The sequence below is a fragment of the Arvicanthis niloticus genome, chromosome 16 (genome assembly GCF_011762505.2).
Source record: "Arvicanthis niloticus isolate mArvNil1 chromosome 16, mArvNil1.pat.X, whole genome shotgun sequence".
Lineage (NCBI taxonomy): Eukaryota > Metazoa > Chordata > Mammalia > Rodentia > Muridae > Arvicanthis > Arvicanthis niloticus.
In genome coordinates, this window is record NC_047673.1 from 18,353,176 (window position 1) to 18,371,666 (window position 18,491).

The following is an 18,491-nucleotide window of genomic DNA, read 5'->3' on the forward strand; positions in this document are numbered from 1 at the left end:
CTGGTTTCTTCATGCTTTTCCCTTGAAAAAAAAAATATAAAAGAAAAAAAAGTCAACTCTTTTTAAAGATACAGGCACTCTTTTAATTAGAGTATGTTAACATTATATGTATTTTATGATGACTTTTTTCGAAATTATATAATGTTAACATAGTCTAATTAAAAGAGTGCCTGTATCTTTAAAAAGAGTTGACTTTTTTTCCACACATATATAATGCATTTATATATGGAATTTTCATATATCTATATCTGTATGTCTATCTATCTATCTATCTATCTATCTATCTATCTATCTATCATACCCCTCTGTCCCTGTTGCCCTTTTCTATGCCCCTCCCACTTTCTTCATTCTCTTCCCACCCACTTCTTGTTTCGTTTTCATATCATTAGTTATTTATCTGTTTATTGATTTAGTTGATCTAATGAGTTTCACTAGGGTTGCTTATGGGGCCGTGGGTGAGGGATTGTTTATGGAAGCATGAGTTACTTTAGCAGAGCTATATCACTGGAGAAAATGTCTGTCCCTCCCCTAGCAAGCCTTACTGCCTTGATGCTTAGGAAGGTGTGGGGACTTGTGTCCCCCACCCACTAGAGACCATTATCTGCCTAGTGGTCCTGAGGATGACTCACGAGCTCTTTTGTCCTTACGGTAGGACACCGGTAGGCCTAATTTTGCTCAAGTCTTTTGTGGCATTCACAAATGATGTAAGATCAAGAATACAGCAGCGACGGCCATTCTGAAGACAGTACTCTCCCTCACTCCTCTCCTTCTGAAGAATTATTCTCTCTTCCTGCTCCGTCTTCTGCAATGTTTCCCGAGCCTTGTGAGGGTGATATAAAGGTTCCATTATGGCTGCGCATTCAGTAGTCTCTTATTCTCAACACGGTAGCACCAGCGATATGTGTAAACATAAATCTTTATATGGAAATTTGATGGGCGTGTCATACCCACTTAGCAAAATAATAGGAGTAGCATCCTCACTGTGTGGGGACCAAGCTTATAGCATTAGACGTGGAATCCTATCGTGGGCAGGCGTTTAATCCGATCAGAGCGTGGTCACCTCCATCGCTGAGTCAGCACTATTGCAGCAGTAGCCGCTTATTCCCCGGCTGGTTGGTTGCGCAGCACACTGGACGGTGAGTGAGAATTTTTATGACAATTCTTTCTGTTCACCAAATCTTCCAGTATGACAGACGAGAGCTGGCCGTCATGGAGGAGGCTTCCATCCAAGGTCCATTGACTAATCCTTGTCCTATGACTAAAGCATACAAAGTTTGTCACGTAGTGAGTGAACAACCTACAGCCATGGCGAATGTCTGCATCACGAAAAGTTTCCTGACCAAGAGTTGCAGGAAAGTCATTCAATCCTGGCAATGAAATTTTCATATAATAACTTGTCACTTCTGGGAACAGCTTTATCCGGATATTCACATAGGGCACTTCCATTAAAATCTTTTTTAGACAATTTTTTTTTATTAGGTTTTCTTCTGGCCTTTAACACATCAGTAGGTTTTGTTGATCTCCGGCCCCCTCCTCTCGCTCATCTTGCCCGCCTCTCTCCTCTTCCGGTTCTTAGATTGTATGTGTTGTGCTAGTCCTCCCCTTTCCTTAAAAGTCTGTCACACAGCACTCACAATTCCCTTTAAATCACATGGCGACTCAGCTCCTGAAGCATTACAACACTGCCCTGTTCTAAAAATCACAGAACCCACAGGCTTTCTCTGGTTTAGGCAAGAGCTTTGTCTGCAAAGGTGAGAAGCTATATTAAAGTAACCCTTGCTTAGAGGCTCCATGTAACCTGAGAGCGCCCTATGGATCACAACGTTAAGTGTTCTACAGATGAAAAAACAAACCAGAAAGGACACATACAGCTGTGCTACCAGGGGGAGGTAGACTAGAGTTGTTAAAAAAAACATACACATGTTCCTGGCACCTTAGGCTTTCCAGTATGAAGAAGGCTTAGAGTATTAGAGAGTAAAAGATCAGGAGAAAAAAAAATCGGGGGCTGGTGAGATGGCTCAGTGGTTAAGAGCTCTTCCAGACTGCTCTTCCAGAGGTCATGAGTTCAAATCCCAGCAACCACATGGTGGCTCACAACCATCCCTAATGAGATCTGATTCCCTCTTATGGGTGTCTGAAGCCAGCTACAGTGTATTTACATAAAACTTTGGGCCAGATGAATTCATGATCTGATTAAAAAAAAAATCAGGCCTAGACAGGATATGGAGGACCTGTAATCTAGAATAGTGAGCTTCCTATTCTACAACTTGTAAATGATTTTCTAGTTGCTGAAGAAATCTTGTATTCAAATAAGCACTCATAGTAGGCACAGTACATATATACAGCATACATACCCATTACAGATTCTCATGCTAATGGCAGACATTACTAATTGATCACAACCTTATAGTCTCTGAGCAGTTTAAAAACTTTTCACTGGAGCCTTCTGGACACCTATAAACAACAGATCATTGTCTTCACCTCTTAAAACCTATGCGTCGTTATCAGTTCATTAGGAAAGCTATGATATAGAGGAAGGAAAGGCGACTAAATGAGACCCTGGGACAGTCGATGGGGTGAGGACAGTAATGTGTTGAAAGTGGCTTGCTTACGGCCACCAGAGCCACTTGAATGAATTCCCTCCAAAACTCACTGTCAACAGGAATTCTAAGTAAGAATTGTACCTTTAACCATGTAGTTATTTGACCAGTTCTAAGCTGTCAGTGGACCACAGGGGGAGTGTCTGTGCCATGGACATCAGTGACTTTTACGTTTGTGTGTGTGCGCGCGTGCGCACACACATGCACACATGCGCACATGTTTTCTTTTCTTTTTTTAAATTGGATATTTTATTTACATTTCAGATGCCATCCCCTTTCCCCAATTCCCTCCCTAGAAAACCCCTATCTCATGCCCCCTTTTCCTTTTTGCTTTTATACAATTTTTAAAAAAAATGTTAATGAAAGGCTTTATAAGTTTGGTAATGCTCAATCAGAAGTGTAACCCAATACCCAACCTATCAACTATCTTTGACTGGTGGAGACACGTGAACATTGTGCACATGTTTTCTGCAGGATGGGATATTTATTTATTTATGGAACGGGTTGTTAAACATTTGCTTATGTGACACTGACCAAGGATAAGATACCAGAAAGAGAAAATGGAGGAGGAATTCAAAGTTCTCAATACAGTCCCCATGAGTTAACCAAGGTTAGACTAAATACCCAAGCTGATCAATTTGCAAAGAGAAAACTCTTAGTTTGGGTCAGTTTTTAAAAGGTCTAGCTTAGGATACCTGCCTTTGTTGCTTTGGGCCTGTTGTGGGGCATCATGGGAGGAAGCTATAGCAGAACAAATTGTTCACCAAAGCCAGGGGATTTGATGCCCTCCTCCGACCACCTCAGGCAGCAGGCATGCATACAGTGCACATGTATACATGTAGGCAAACACTTATCTACATAAAACAATGACAGACGATGACGACGATGATGATGGTGGTGATGACGATGACGATGAAGACAACAACCCATAAATAAAGGAACGACTGTGGTGGCATATTCCATTAGTCCCAGCAGGTGGGAGAGAGAGAGACAGGCAGACGTCTGAGTAAAGAACAGCAGATGGAGAGGAAGAGACCTGGGTCTCACAATTCCTTCCCTTCACCGACATGCCAGCAGGCACCCAAAGAGCTCACAACAGGCCTATCTCCTAGAGGTGATTTTTCTATAGCACCAAGCTGGAAGCAAAACTAATTCATGATCATCAGAGACATTTTAGATGCAAACTGTGACTAGTCTCTCTTCTCACTCTTCACTGAAGTCCCTCACTGTCATGGATACAGCAAGCCCTATCTAGCCACAGAAGATTAATATGTGTTTTTGCTTTGAGTCAGATTCATACTTTACGAAAGCAACCCTGACTATGGAGTATCAGCTAAAGATAGACTAAAGGCTATGGTGTCAGAGCTACTATAGGCAAGGGAACCAGATGGTAGTCTTACTGCTCTTATCTAAATAAAAGATAACTCCTGAACTAAGGTGGGAAGGTAGGGGTGGTGAAGGGAGGGCAGATGTGTCAAATATTCAAGAAGCAGCTGGCAGGACTTACTGACTGATTAGGTGTCAGGATGAGGAATGAAAAAACACACGATCTTGCCCAAGTTTCAGACGATTTCATAACTCACCAAGATAAAACCTATGGAAGGAGTATCAGGCTGTGGTGGAACACTGCTGATTTAAGCTTAGAGCAGGTTGAGATGCCTCGGTGCTAGGTAGAGGGAACTAAGGCTTGGCAAAGCAGAGTTGATCTGAGTGTGTTCTGAAAGTCAGTAGGTGGGAAATGGATGCTAGGTCTTTAGAAGGCTTCACCGTGCAGGAAGACTGCAGAGACATAAATCGAAAATACAGTATTTAAGGGACATATAAAGAATTAATAGTCAGCAAAGGAGACAGGACAAGGGCTGCTTGGCTAAGTAGGAGGAGTTCTGGGAGATTCGCGAGGATATTGAGGTAACTGGTGGTGCTAAGTGTAAGGGAGTCAAGAAAGATGAGATTGATGTGGTAGTTTGAGTGAGAATGTCCCCTGGAAGTTTGAATACTTCATCCTTAGTCGGTGGCCCTGTTTGAGTAGGTCTAGGAGGCGTGGCCTTGGAGGAAGAACAGCTTCACGGGGGCGGGGCTTTGAGGTTTGAAAGCCACTATGTTTCCAGTTCTCTTTCTGTTTCTTGCTTTGTGATTTAAGATGTGACCTATTGTTCCAGAAACCACGCCTGCTGCTGCCATGTTTCCCCTTCGTGATGGTGAGGCTCCCATTTCCCTGGAACCATACGCACAAAGAAGCCTGCCTTCTATAAGCTGTTTTAATCATGGCCTTAGAGAAATAACTGATACGCAATGCAAACAGATAGATTTTAATTAGTTAGAGCATGAAGTAAAGCTTAGCATTCTGCTCTCTCTTGAAGTTTGACAAATTCAGCATGAGTGGTTTCTTTAGGTTTTTGTTTTGTTTTGTTTTGTTGCTTAAACCACCAGGACCAAAAGCAACTCACGGTAGAAAGGATTTATTTCAGCTTACGCTTCTAGTTCACAATCTGTCATCTAGGGAAGTCAGGGCAGGAAGTGATGCAGAAACCATGGAGGAATACTGCTTATTGGATGGCTTGCCAGCGCATGCTCAGCTAGCTCCTTTACATTTCCCACCTGCCTATGGATGATTTTGCTGGACCCTTGCACATCAATCAAGATAATTTCTCCCAGACATACCTACAAGCTAATGTGAACTTTACTCCAGGGTCCCCCTTTTTAGGACATTCTAGGTTTTGTCAAGTTGGCAATAAAAACTAACCAGCATGGTGATAAGATCTTAAAAGAAGCAGTTTGGGGGATGGGAGGCAGCACAATACTCTGCTTTAAACTTACATCAACCAGCTGACAGTGGTGGCACATACCAGGAATCCCAGTACTCTGGAGGCTGAGGCAGGAGGATAGTGAACTTGGAGTCTTTATGGGGTACACACAGGGCTTTCCAGACCAGTGTGGGTAACATAGTGAGACTTTGTGTCAAAATAGGCTAGTAAGTAAAAAAATAAAATAACCTTACGTTCCCTTTTAATATGGAGGGCCTGTTATATATTACATGATTTCATTGCACTGACTTTTTGGTATATTCTGTGACTTCTTCGATAGCTATGTTAATCAAACTCCTAACTTGGAAGCTCATATTATTATCAAACTGAGAGTAGAAACAAAACCTTTAGCCCAGCAAAGCATTCAAAATAGCTGCTGACTAATAAGTATTTGTTGAATGGGTGGGTGATTGCCTAAATAACTCAATGTATCAACTAGTCTATTGTCTCCAGCTACAAGGTTAACTCTAGGGTAAGGATTATGTCTTCAGATTGGTTTCTCAACATGCTCAGTCCACAGGAGATGCATTAAAGTAAGTTTAGCTACACAGGGACCAAAATATTGATGGAAAAGTCATGAATGATCAGATGGGATGGATGTTTTGAGGGGAGAATTTAAAATGAGCTAAATCTAAAGAAGATACAATTATCTTGTTCTAGCCAATATTTTCTGGCAATTGCTGGATTAATTGGAGTTTTAAATTAGCATCCTGGTATCTGGTGTTTTCCTTCTCTTAGTGCAATGAGCAGATCGTGAAAAGAGATGTCCAGAATCTCCAATTCCACATATTCTTTAGCTGCCTGAGCCTTAATCCTTATTGAGGCTGGGATAAAGTAGCCAATTACTGTTGTTCCTTGGCTTTGTGGTTTTCCTAGCCCCAGCTTCTCTAACAGTCCTCCTACCAGTGAGCACAGAAGAACCTTCAGGCAAGCAGCCTGCTCTTCTCTGCTCTTCTCTGAAGTGTCCCATAGCAAATGGCAGTGGCAGGAAAACGTCTTAATTTAGAGCGTTGTTAGCATAATTGATGTTCAGATGCATTGTTGGTAGAAACAAGCTCCGTTAATTGGGCTCTCAACCTACATTAGCTCTTGCGCTGCAACCAATTAGGCAGGGGCCAGAGGGCCAGAGGAGCTGTGGTTAGATCCCTGCGTGCACAGGCTGGAAAGATACACCAGCAGGTTGCTGGGGCTGCGGAACTACACTGATGTTGCCTGCAGCTTCACCGCAGGGGAGCCATCTGTCCAGTGAAAAACACAACTTGCCCTTGAAAAGAAGATGGTAACATTCAGGAGACCTAAGTCTGGCCTTTCCCAAAGAGGCGGAGTGGTAGTCTTTGAAAGTCACTGCTTGGAGGGTTTAAATCGTACCACTAGTCCCCAGAGACATCCCTAAAGAACACGTTTCTATTCTTCCTGCATCTTCTGAAAGGCGTCCTGGAAAGGAAGGATGAGAAAACCCCGTAGCCCCTGGCTTTCAAAGTGAGGCCCTCCAAGGAGCAACAGTCATATTGTCCACTCGCTTACTTAATGGAATGCAGAGTACTGTCCCTGACTGCTGCTGAGTCTGTTGAATCGGAATCTACCATAGAACACGATCCCGGGTATTTCCCGTGCCCGTTACAGCCCAGCAACTATAGAGAGCTTTCTGTGGAAAGCAGCTGTTTATGCATTTGCCCACGGGTCACGGCTGCTCGCTTTCTACAAAGCAGAGCTGTGAGGTTGCAAGGGTGACCTAGTGGCCCATAAGCCTAAACCATTTGCTCTCATGTTGTTTGCAGGAAACTTGTTTGTTTGTTTGTTTGTTTGTTTTTAGGACCCGGCCTCTAACCGCTACAGAAACTCAGGTCAGACTCCAGTTGGTTCTTGAGGGCAATGTGCACCAGATATTTAATTTTATCTTGGTATTGTCACAGACATTGTAGACTCAGGGGAAAATGAGTGTTGCCAGATAATGATCTCGGTTACAGAAACTTAGGAGGTGACTCTGACTTTAGTGGAGGCCAGCAAAAACTTTCCGTTTCCTCCTATGACTGAGTCAAATGCTAAAATATCCTTTTTACCTATTTCGTGCAATTAAGAAAAATGGCAATCTGGCACCAGTGAGAAAGCAGCCATCAGTTTTCCTCCCCACATGCCTGGGAGAATAACTGCGAAGAAGAATGTTAACACTCCTAAATATACCAAAGGCTGCCTTTGCTCTACTGCCCTGCACTGGGAATAATTTTATACCCAGCAAATTACTCGAAATGACCATGTTTCTTTGCTCTTGTTTTCCCACCAGTGTGAAACGTTAGAGACATAGGTTCTTTGTTGTTGTTATTATTGTTGTTTGTGGTTTTTTGTAGAGGAAGATGTTTTCAAAACCAACATGGCTGAAATTTTTGGACAGGAGCTCCAGGTGTGTAGCCCACAGATATGTACAAACAAGGATATTAAAGAGGCTTCTTCTTGTGTCTTCAAAACCTTAGAGTTTTCCTCTCAGAGTCCATCCTTCACACACACACACACACACACACACACACACACACACACACACACACACTGCACACGCACAAAAACCGAGATGGAGCCTTATGACTCCAGACACAAGCATCAATCATAATTGTGCTGGCAGCAGTCATGTGACTTTGTAAAGACCTCAGCAGCCTTCTGGCACTTAAAGGAGGAAAAAAAAACCATCTAATTAATCACAGGTGAAACAGCTTGGACTGTCTCCAAAAGCCCCTGAGTTTACTGCCAAGCTTTGATGCTAATTTTCTTTCTAAGTAACCCCCTAAAGAAATTTACAATTAGGTAATTAAAGTAATGAATAAAGAGATACTTACATGGAAGGAAATTCAGACTGGGGGGTTGGAAATGTCTAAATTTACATCCTGTTATAAATGCATCGGGGTAGGCATTTATTTGTGAACCCCAACTTAGAGGTCCTCAGCTGGATTTCTTCTGAAGAATATTCAAACAACCAGTGTTTGAAAGACATTGAAGTATATAAATGAAGCCAGGAACAGGTTATTCCGCTCTGGCCTGGAAGGCAGGGGAGGAAATATGCGGGTTGCCAGACCCTTGCTCTTGACTTTTTCTTTCTTTCCCTCTTCTTCTTTTTTTTTTTTTTAATGCCACAGTTTGTGTGCTTTGGGACAGACGTAATAGTTTCTCCACGTGAGCCAATTGGATAGTATTACTGGACTTCACTGAGAGATGTCATTTTTCTCCAGTGTCTCATGCTTCTGATGAGGTAGGTCTTAGATTTCTGGCTTTGATTGGATGGAAAGAAGTTGCTCCAGTGGTGGTATGTATGTATGTATGTATGTATATGGGTATGTATGTATGTGTGTGGGTATGTATGTGTGTCCATATTGGAAGTGTTCAAGAGAGGACATTGGATTTCATAGTTTGAGTCCCTCTGTTTCCATTGCTTAGTATCTGACCAAAGCAGGAATGGGGGTGCTAGCTAATTGCTTATTTCATTTACAAAATTAAATCGAAGCCCTCCATATTAAGCAGTACATTAAAGACGTTTCCCTAAATCTCCCAGGTGCCTGGAACTTCCGTCTTCGTGAAAAATTTTGCAAGCAACTGTTTTTGTCTTAATAAATCAAGTGTGATATGTAAAATGGTTTCTTAATAATCCAGACTCGTGTGTTTTTGAGTGAAAAAGTTCTTTACTCTGATTTATGTCAACCCTGTGAGAGAGTTTATAAGTTTTCTGCAAGCACACTCAGAGCGGGCCCTCGTTATATCTCTGCCAGGTCTAGTGGCCGGAACCTGCCAGCTTATTATGTGTTGTTGTGTGCTTGCGTTTCTGGTTTATGTGAAGGAGACATGGCAGGGCTGGATAGGTAGCTCAGTGGTGGGGCACCCACCAAGCATGCTAAGAGCCTCGGGCTTTACCTCTGTGGAGAAAAGAAGGCATGGGGAGCCTCTAAGATCTAAGTAAATACACTAAAGATGAATCCTGGAAATTTAGGTGTGTTTTTCTTATTAAGTTACTTATGAACTTTTGTATGTATTTTTTTTTCTCTTCCTGAAAGTGGGGGAGAGAAGATATCTGGGAGTTTGGACTATGAAGGAAGGAGGGAGGAAAGGAAGGAAGGAAGAAGGAAAAGGTTTTATGGTCTCAAGCTTTGTTTATGAGCTGAGGGCACCAAGGCCGGCAGAGGTAGAGATTGGCACAGACACACAGCCACCCAGTGGGTAATTAAGATAACAGGAGTTGAAGCCAGACATGCCTGTGCTTGTAAATTGTCTGCTGCTTTCCAGCTAAGGACCTGGAGGAACTAGCAGCCTGCTGAGCATCCTCTACTGATAAAAAAGGAAAAGCAACAGCATCCTGGAGGTAGAGATTCATCTGAGATACTCAGTGTTCTACCCAGGATGTGAACCACTGATAATTGATGCACGCTCTTACTAATGTTGTTATTCATTTATTTAAAAAAAAATCCTTAGATTTCATTATAATCCTACATTTATTTAACAGATTTGTTCATTGGTCACAATTTCTTACTATTATCTTTGGCAGGTGTGGCCATAGTCAAAGGCAGTATCTTTTCTCCCAGACAAATGGGTTGGATGGTAGGTAGAGGAACCGGGTCAGAGTTCACTTCCTCAGCACCAGAAAAATCCCGGCCTCTCAGGAGGCCTTTAAGGTGCTTTTTCTCTTCCCAAGCCACACAGACCGATAAGACCTTTGCAACTCATTTCTAACTAAGGACTAACGATGTTGTGTGCAGGAAAACATAATTTCAGAACATCAGTGAGCCCCGCCAGGGAGGCAGAGAATACGAAAGGATGTTATTTGGGGGTCAGTGTAGCTCCCCAGTCTAAGCCAAAGTCTACTCAGCCCCAGTGTCTTCCAGGTCCCAAGAGGCCCAGGAACTGGCTCCCCTTTGAACCTGTATCTGAAAGGTCTGGTTGGGGAAGCTGGAGAATCCTGCCAAATCGGAATTAAAAATGACAAAACAGCCGGTTAGATCTGAGGTGACAAGAATGAGAAATAAAAGCCATTAGAGCCCATTTGCAGCGCGCCTGCAGCCAGTCGAGTCTCCAGGCGTTCCCCCTGAAAATTATTAACGGCCTGACAGCGTTTTCTACACTGGAATCGGATACACGAAGTAACACCCCGGTACACACTCTGCACGGGGATGCTGGGGGGTGGGGGAACCTCCCCTCATTTATTTAACTTCGTAGATTTGATGAGACGCCCTAATCAAACTGTCAGGGTGAGCCCCACTGGAAGCAAGCTGCACGCAGAGGAGCAGATGTCCACAGACAGTTTTCTTCTGTGGTAGAGCTCCGCCAGTAGGTTGAGAACAGAGGCTAAGCCCCGTCGCTTGCTCAAGCTTTGTTCAGCCAATGAGCGTCAGGGGGTGCTTTATCTTAAAATAACTCAGGAAATTAAAAGGCTATTTTGTGATACATGGAAATGTTCTAAAATGTAGGATCAGTGAACCATAACTAAAGTTTTACTATATTGTTAAATTTATATTAAAGAATATACCGAGGTCCACTTTTTTTTTCTTTTTCTTTCTTTCTTTCTTTTTTTTCTTTTTTTTTTTTTTCGTATTATCTACCACTGTTACTACACTTCAGTGGGCTCATAAGGTCTAAGTTGTTTGTTATTTTGATCTTCAAAAGAGAAACTTTACCAGCGTCTATACTATAGGTTGGCTCGGCCAAACCACTAAAATTAACAAGTCTTATGCAGAGAGGAAAGTAACTGGAATTGAGAAATGCCTGAAGAAGTTTCCTAGGCAAAGCTGTAGCTTCAGTTTAGACTCCAAGCGTGGGAAACTGTCATAGGGATAAGCCCACCTAATTCTGAGAGCAACAAGGAAGCTATGGTTTCATGAACCACAGGAGTGAAGTTTGCCAGGTCTCATCAGGCCCTTTAGCAGTTCTAAAAAGCAGTGTAGACATGTCTTGCTTTTAGAAGTTGGCACATGCTGTCAGCCAGGAATCCCCCTTACTGTTACTGTCATGGGTAAGAGACATGGACAGCCTAGGGAAGACATAGATTCTAATTATTTCCTATCTGCCTCTGAGTCAATTAATATTTAACAAAGAGGCTTCTTCTTTTTCTTCTTCTTCTTCTTCTTCTTCTTCTTCTTCTTCTTCTTCTTCTTCTTCTTCTTCTTCTTCTTCTTCTTCTTCTTTTCTTCCTCTTCCTCTTCTTCTTTTTCTTCTTCCTCCCCTCCTCCTCCTTATTCTCCTTCTTCTTCTTTTTCCTCTTCCCATCCCCTTCCACCATCCTCCTCCTCCTTCTTCTTCCTCCATCCTTCTCTACCATCCTTCCCCTCCCCCTCCACCTCTTTCTACTCTGTAGCCTTGGCTGTCCTGACACTTGTTCTTCACACCAGGCTGGCCTCGAACACAGAAATACACCTGCTGCTACCTCTGAGAGCTGAGATCAAAGGTGTGTGTCACCACTCCTGGCTCATGGCCTTACTTCTTGATTCATGATTTCCTCCCTTCAGAGAATAATTGTGGTGTCATCTGGCAGCACCATTTACATGGAAGATGCCTGAAATCCTCTGCTCTCAGATTGCTTTCAATCTTTGTCCAACCAGCTTAAAGTGATCATTTTCTTTCTTCTAGCATTTTATAAATAAATGTCTTCTTGAAGTTAAGAAATATGGTGCTATTGTTTGAGCAGAATAGATGGCAGTTGGAGATAAATGGCTGAGGTGACACTAGTGAAAGAGCCACCACAGGACCAGCTGTGATGTCATTCACTCTGAAGTCAAGCTCCTATGAGCTCTAAGGTTCCAGGAGTTGCCAAGATCATGGTCCTGCAGGACAGATATTCATATATACACAGGTAACATAGAGCACAGAGCATGGACCAAATGGAAACGGCTAGACCAGATGAAGAAGGCTTCAGGGTTTCATGAACACATTCACTGTCCAAGTTAACAGAAAAGGCAAAAGTGGAATTGAGCAAAAGAGAGGGGTCAGGTTATACTAGTTAGAAGGGGCTAGTAACTGAGTTTGCTAAGGATAAAAACCACTTAAATTACCGAGTCATTTAATTAATTCATTATAGAAATATCTAAGCTTAGTTTAACTGCAGTAACAAAATACTTTAGATACTTATAAAAAAGATGTTCATTGATTTCTCATAGTACCAACAACTGGGAAGTTCATAACCAAGGGGCCAGCAGATTCAGTGACTAGGGGAGAGCTGTTTGTTCCCTACACATGATGCTTCCTTGTGGAGACTTCACATGACAGAGGGAGCAAAAGTGTGTGGGGCAAACCTAGACCTTCAGACCTTTTTTTGGTAGAAATTTTATATTCTGTGAAGGCCACACAACTTGGTCACTCCCCAAATGCCCTTTTTCTTAATTATTAACCATCCTATTAATCAGTGAGTTTCACCATCGGTGTCCCCATGTGAGTTGGTGAGACAAGGTTTCTTGTCATCTCTAGGCTGTCCATATCTCTTACCCATGACAGTAACAGTGCAGGGGATTCCTGGTTGATAGCCTGTCCTAACTTCTGAAAGTGTGAGATGTTTACACTGCTTTTTAGAACTGAAGACTCAGCAAGTCTCTTTATTTTCATTGACATTCCCCTTTAATATAGAATAAAAGGGTAACCAGTGGGTGGATCAGGGGGTAAAAGGGGTTTGTAGTCAAGCCAGATGGCCTGAGTTTGATACTAAAGGCCCACATAGTGGAAAGGACAGACAGACTCCCTAAAGCTGTCCTCTGTCCTCCATGTGAGCACCGTGGAGTGTGTGAACCCATGCACATAACGCGTGCACACATAAAAATAAGCACAATAAAAATATTGTCTCAATTGCATAAAGCAGGAAGGTTTGTCGCTTACTGTGTCTTTAAAACAAATTGCAGCTTGGCTTACCTCTGCCTTTGGAGGGATGGGAGGGGATACACGGGAGGCATAACCCTGCTCTTTTATTAGAAAAGGTAAAAATGTGGGCAATTTCAGCCTTTGACTAATGGAACCACAAAAATCTCCATTTTTAGGGCTCTTTGGCAGGATAAAGAACCTCTAAATTGGGCTGTGGAATGCAGGTCAGTTATTACCAGAAGAGAAGTAGTTTTTTTCCCCCTTTAATTTCAGAGTACCTTCTTTTCCCACAAGCCCTTTTTTTTTCTTTTAAAGATTTTACTTTATTTTATGTATTTGTTTGCCTGCATCTATACAATGCACATGCAGTACCCATGGAGGCCAGAGGAGGGCACCCGATCCCCTGGAACCGGAGTTACACACAGTTGTGAGTCCCCACGTGGTCCTGGGAACTAACCCTGGTCCTCTTCCAGAGCAGAAAGTGCTGAGGCCCTCCCATAAATTCATAAAGTTTTTAATTCACCTTTTCATCTCTTACCATGGACTCTGAGATTCCTGGTTCTCAAAGGGAAAGGTATCTCAGAAGGAAAAAAGCTGATTTAGCTGGGAGACCTCATGTTGACCACAAGAAGAAAATCATGCTGTTTATCAACCACTAATGGTGTATTTTGTTTTCTCTGGGTTTTTACTCTTTTTTCGGTTGCTATCATTTCTGAGTTTTAAACAGCGGGCATCCATCTGTCAAACTGAATAGGAATGAGAGACGCTCAAGGTAGCTGCTTTGCAGAAGAGTAAGTTGCAGAGAATCTGACAGAGCCTAAAAGCAGGGTCGGAGGTGTTAACACCAACCTATGCACCTCATCGCAGTAACTTCAAAGTGCTTTATGAAAAGGGGACCCTGTGAGGGAGCCGCTCTACCACCAGCAGTGCCTGGGCCTTTTGCTACAGCTGTGGTCCACGGGTAATATTAGATGCGGAGGTTTCCACGGGTGAGCGCTCTATACAAGTCCATGTGCTGTCCAGCATCCGTCTGGAGAAACACAGAGGGTTGCTCACGTCAGTGGGCTCATGTCAGCGATTATGCCTAGTGCTTCCGGGTGAATTCCTAGTAATCGAGACCTCTGTCAGCCCTCCCGGCTGGTCTGTTAATGGAAGGGTGGCTTCAACAGAGGTCAGCAGTAAGCATGCTGTTCTGCCAATTGTCTTCTAAATAGCCTGAATGAATCTTCTAAGAAGCACAGGGCCATCTCCAGTCCAGAAAAATATCAATGGTGATGGGGTGGGGTGTGTGTGTGTGGGGAAGTCGAATGCTCTAATAGATGTAAATGTGGATTTTTATAAATTAGACAGATCCTTCTCCATTACTCAACCGACCATGAGTGTGTGACTTGTATAGGGTAACTACCCTTCAGGAAAAAAAAAAGAAAATAAGAAAACAAACCCCTAATTGACAGTATGCTATCGTTATAATTAAAAGCCTCTTTTAACTAGAACAAAGTTTATTTCTGTAGAGACTCAGGAGAGAAGGTGGGTGAGTTCAGCACAGAGGTGCCAGCAGGTTTGAACTGCCTCCCTCTCCCCTCTCTTGACAGTCACAGGAAGCCTGAACCCCTTTGACACTCACCGCTCGATGACAGATCCTCCCTGGAGACTCGACAGCTGCAAACAAATGCATTGTTCTTCTTGTCAGCCCTCCGCTGGAAGGTGATCCGGAGCTGTGCAGCAATTGGCCTCATTTGTGAGTGTTAGCAAGCGGGGCTGAGAGCTTGTTACCCTAGAAAGGGAAAGCCGAGAACAAGTTCCTCAAACCAGGCTAAGGCATCAGGGAGCTGTCAGCAGCTTGGAGGGAAGGAAGGAGCCGCCTCCAGCTGGGGGATCATGCTCTTGTCCCACCCTACCTCACCCCAGCTTATCTTCTGAAAGCAGAGTCCCAGAGGTATGCTGGTTGAGGAACCAGAGTCTCAGTTGGCTTCCATGAAGACACACTGCCTCACAGTGGAGGGGCAAGGCCGTTCAGGAGTTCTTCAAACACTTACTGTTATGGAAGAATGGCTCCCCCCCCCAATGGAATTGTGACTCATTTCAGTCTCATACGTCTGGCAGTGTGTAGTAGTTGACTCATCTCTATTTGTTGAGCCGCCTTCACTAAACCATGAACGCCTCAAAGACGGACGGAAGGCAGGAGCATTGGTTTTGGTTGGGTCCAAAAGCTGGCCTCATCTTATACTCGAGATCAGCTCTCGGATCTTTCCACAGCTCACTTCTCTAGGAATTAAACTAAAGAAAGAAATAGGAGGTGGCTCGGGCTGAAGTATACATATAAAAATTCATGTTCAAACACTGACTCCCAGCTGGGCTTTCCTGGCACACACCTTTAATCCTAGTGCTTGAGAGGCAGAGGCAGATGGATCTCTGAGTTTGAGGCTAGCCTAGACTACAGAGCAAGTTCCAGGACAGCCAGGGATACACAGAAAAAAACCCGTCTTAGAAAAAAAAAATACAGAGTCCCAGTAAATCATACTGTGACTGCATTTAGAGATACGACCATTAAAGAGGTTATTGTGACCAGGTGAAATACTGTGTGACAAGAGGACAAGGACACATCCACACCCAGAGAGGAAAGGCCACATGGCAATGCAAGGAGAAGATGACTGTCTCCAAGCCAAGGAAAGGGGCCTCAGCAGAAACCTAATGACACATGGTCTTGGGCTTCCAGCCTCCAGGACTGTAAGAAAAGTGAATCTCAGCTGTTTCCCTTTCCCTGGGGCTCAGCAGCCTTAGCAGCTGATACACAGCACTGTGAGCCAGAGCTCAGTCAGCAGGAGTGAGCTGCATCCCAGCGTACAACTGTGAACATCACTTAGAAGGGGAGCTGGAGGTGTTGCTCAGTTGTTAGAACACTTGCTGCTCTTGCGGAGGACCCCAGTTCAGTTTCCAGCATCCACATGGGGGCTCACAACCATCTGTAACTCCAGTTCTGGGGAATTTGAGGCCTTCTTCTCACCTCTTTTGGTACCAGGTGCATGTGGTGCCCATGTGGTAGGCAAAGCACTTATGCACATTAAATAATCTATCAGAAAGACAACAGCAACGGAAACCACTTTCTAGGTGCTGGAGGCTAGGGACCCTCTGGGAAGCACACACACACACACACACACACACACACACACACACACACACACAGTAGGTGCAAACCATTTGCATGTTTGTGGCATATCTGTGGTTCTGAATGTCTCAACATCTTGGGGAGCTGATTGATGACTGTGAAAGAGAAAGAATACAACGTTTTAGTGATGGGGTTTCTGAGGAGGTGCCCCCCATTAAGTCTCAGGAGAAAGAGTTATCATTTGGAAAAGGGAGGCTCTTTCATCATTAAACAAGTCAAACTTGGCTCTGATATCTGAGATGTTTCTCCTTCCTGCTCAGATCTGAAGAGGGAATTCCAATGGAAGTGGTAGCTGATGGCCAAGGAGTGAGGTGCTTTGGCTTCTGGTTGTAAAATGTCTCCCCCTTTCAAAGCCACATTTATGGAGAATCACGGTCTCAGATTTTGGCTAGAACAGTCTAAGCAACCTTGACATGTTTGCCTTATTCTCTTCAGCTTGAATGCTCACCCATCACTTGAAACGGTGCAGCCATTGGGTTCTGGGTCTTTCAGGATGTAAGCATCTGTCCGTATTTTCTTCTCATTCCTCCTTTCTACTTCCCCATTATGTACATCCAGCAAGCTGAAAAGATTTTTGTGGTTGCTTCCACCTTAAGAACAAATTCCTCCGATCTTCGGAATCCTGGTGCTGCAGCAGCTCTAAGTTCAGGATTGACTTCAGTTCTTCACCTTACCCTACAGAGCAGGAGAATGCTTACATTGCAAATTGCAAATGCATCCCAGAGAGTCTTACCCCTGAGACCAGGAGCAGTTAGCACAGAGCACAGCAGTCTGTGCTAAAGTCGGAAAAAGCATTGTTTTATTGATTGGGCAAAGCCTTGCTTGGCCAGTTGTCTATGGTTGTAATGACAAGGATGGGTGGGGCACATGTAAAGTGATGAAGGCCTTGAGAAGATCTTGTAACCTGTTCTTAAAGTCACCTTTCCCCCAACTTCAAACCTGTAGAGACTTTGTAGAGTGCTGGCAGGGTGAACTAGAGGTGGGGGTGGGTACTGACAGTAAGATTTTCTTTTGAAAGGAAGTGGGCCCCATTTGATTAAAACTTCAGCATTGTTCTCGGTCTGAAGGCTGTTCTCCTTGAAAGCCCCTCTCTGTGGAGCTGGCTGAGTTAAGAGTGTTCTGGTCACAGTAGAAAATGCCAGTTTCAAAACCAAACAAATCCCACTGCTGTCACCTTTGGATTCATCCGCAGGAAGAGTCATTCACTCTTAGTCACTATGCAGACATTTACTTTTAAACACCATTCTCCAGAGAGCATCAATGAGGCACAGGGAGGAATGGTCAGACTTCCGTGAGGCTGAGTAAAAATAACGGCAATTCCAACAGAGATGTACATATTATAATTATCATAGGCTTATGTTGTGGAGACACAGTGGTACCAGTGTGGGATGGAAGAGAGAGGATGGGAGGAGGGAAGAGATGGAAGAGGAGGAAGAGGGGAGAGGCGGAGTGGTAGAGAGAAACATAACATTTGATGAAGAAAACTTCCCGGTTTCTTACCCTTCTCTCTGTGGGAGGGGCACACTCCCTAGGCTACAAATGGCCTTTTCTTTTATTCCTCCTTTTTTAGTGGTTGTATTTGTTCTTTGGGTTGAGAAAAGAGAGCAAAGTAGTGAGAGGGTAAGGTGGGCAACAATACCTCAGCGTGCTTCAAGTTCAAAGGAGGAGTGCACAAGTCCAGTTCTTCCTGAATGCCACCCTCATGGCGCCACGTGTCTTAGTTTGTAATAAAAGTTTCAGCAACTCTCTTCAGCTGTGGTAACCTCTGCCCCTGCTTGTTCCCCTCCCCTCCCCCGTGTGTGTGTGTGTGTGTGTGTGTGTGTTTGTATGTGTGTGTGTTTGTGTGTAAATTCACTTTTCTTTCTTTCTTTCTTTCTTTCTTTCTTTCTTTCTTTCTTTCTTTCTTTCTCTCTCTTTTTTTCACATGAGATTGACCCATAAAGTTTTCATCAAATCAACAAGGTGGGACAATTCCTTGCTGAAAGAAAGAGGCACTCATCCAGGTCTGGGTGTTGAAGTAAGAGCCGCGGGGCAGAAGGCTGCTGCTGCTGCTGCTGCTGCTGCTGCTGCTGCTGAGAAGAGTGCTTTACACAAGGGGGTGGAGTCCAA

General features: G+C 43.7%; 1 long non-coding RNA gene across 2 annotated transcripts in view; it reads right to left on the reverse strand.

Annotated features, from left to right (window-relative positions):
* The window catches only part of LOC117721759 (uncharacterized), a 45,144-nt gene extending 29,166 nt beyond the window's left edge, over window positions 1-15,978 (reverse strand). The window contains exons 1-2 of one of the 2 annotated variants that reach the window (XR_013104319.1): window positions 15,120-15,978; window positions 14,841-14,990 (exon numbers count right to left, since the gene is read on the reverse strand). This is a non-coding gene — a long non-coding RNA (uncharacterized LOC117721759). Of the gene's footprint in view, window positions 1-14,840; window positions 14,991-15,114 lie in introns of both variants that reach the window. The other variant, XR_004608469.2, reaches the window with a different exon arrangement.
* Between the last annotated feature and the right edge of the window lie 2,513 nt (window positions 15,979-18,491).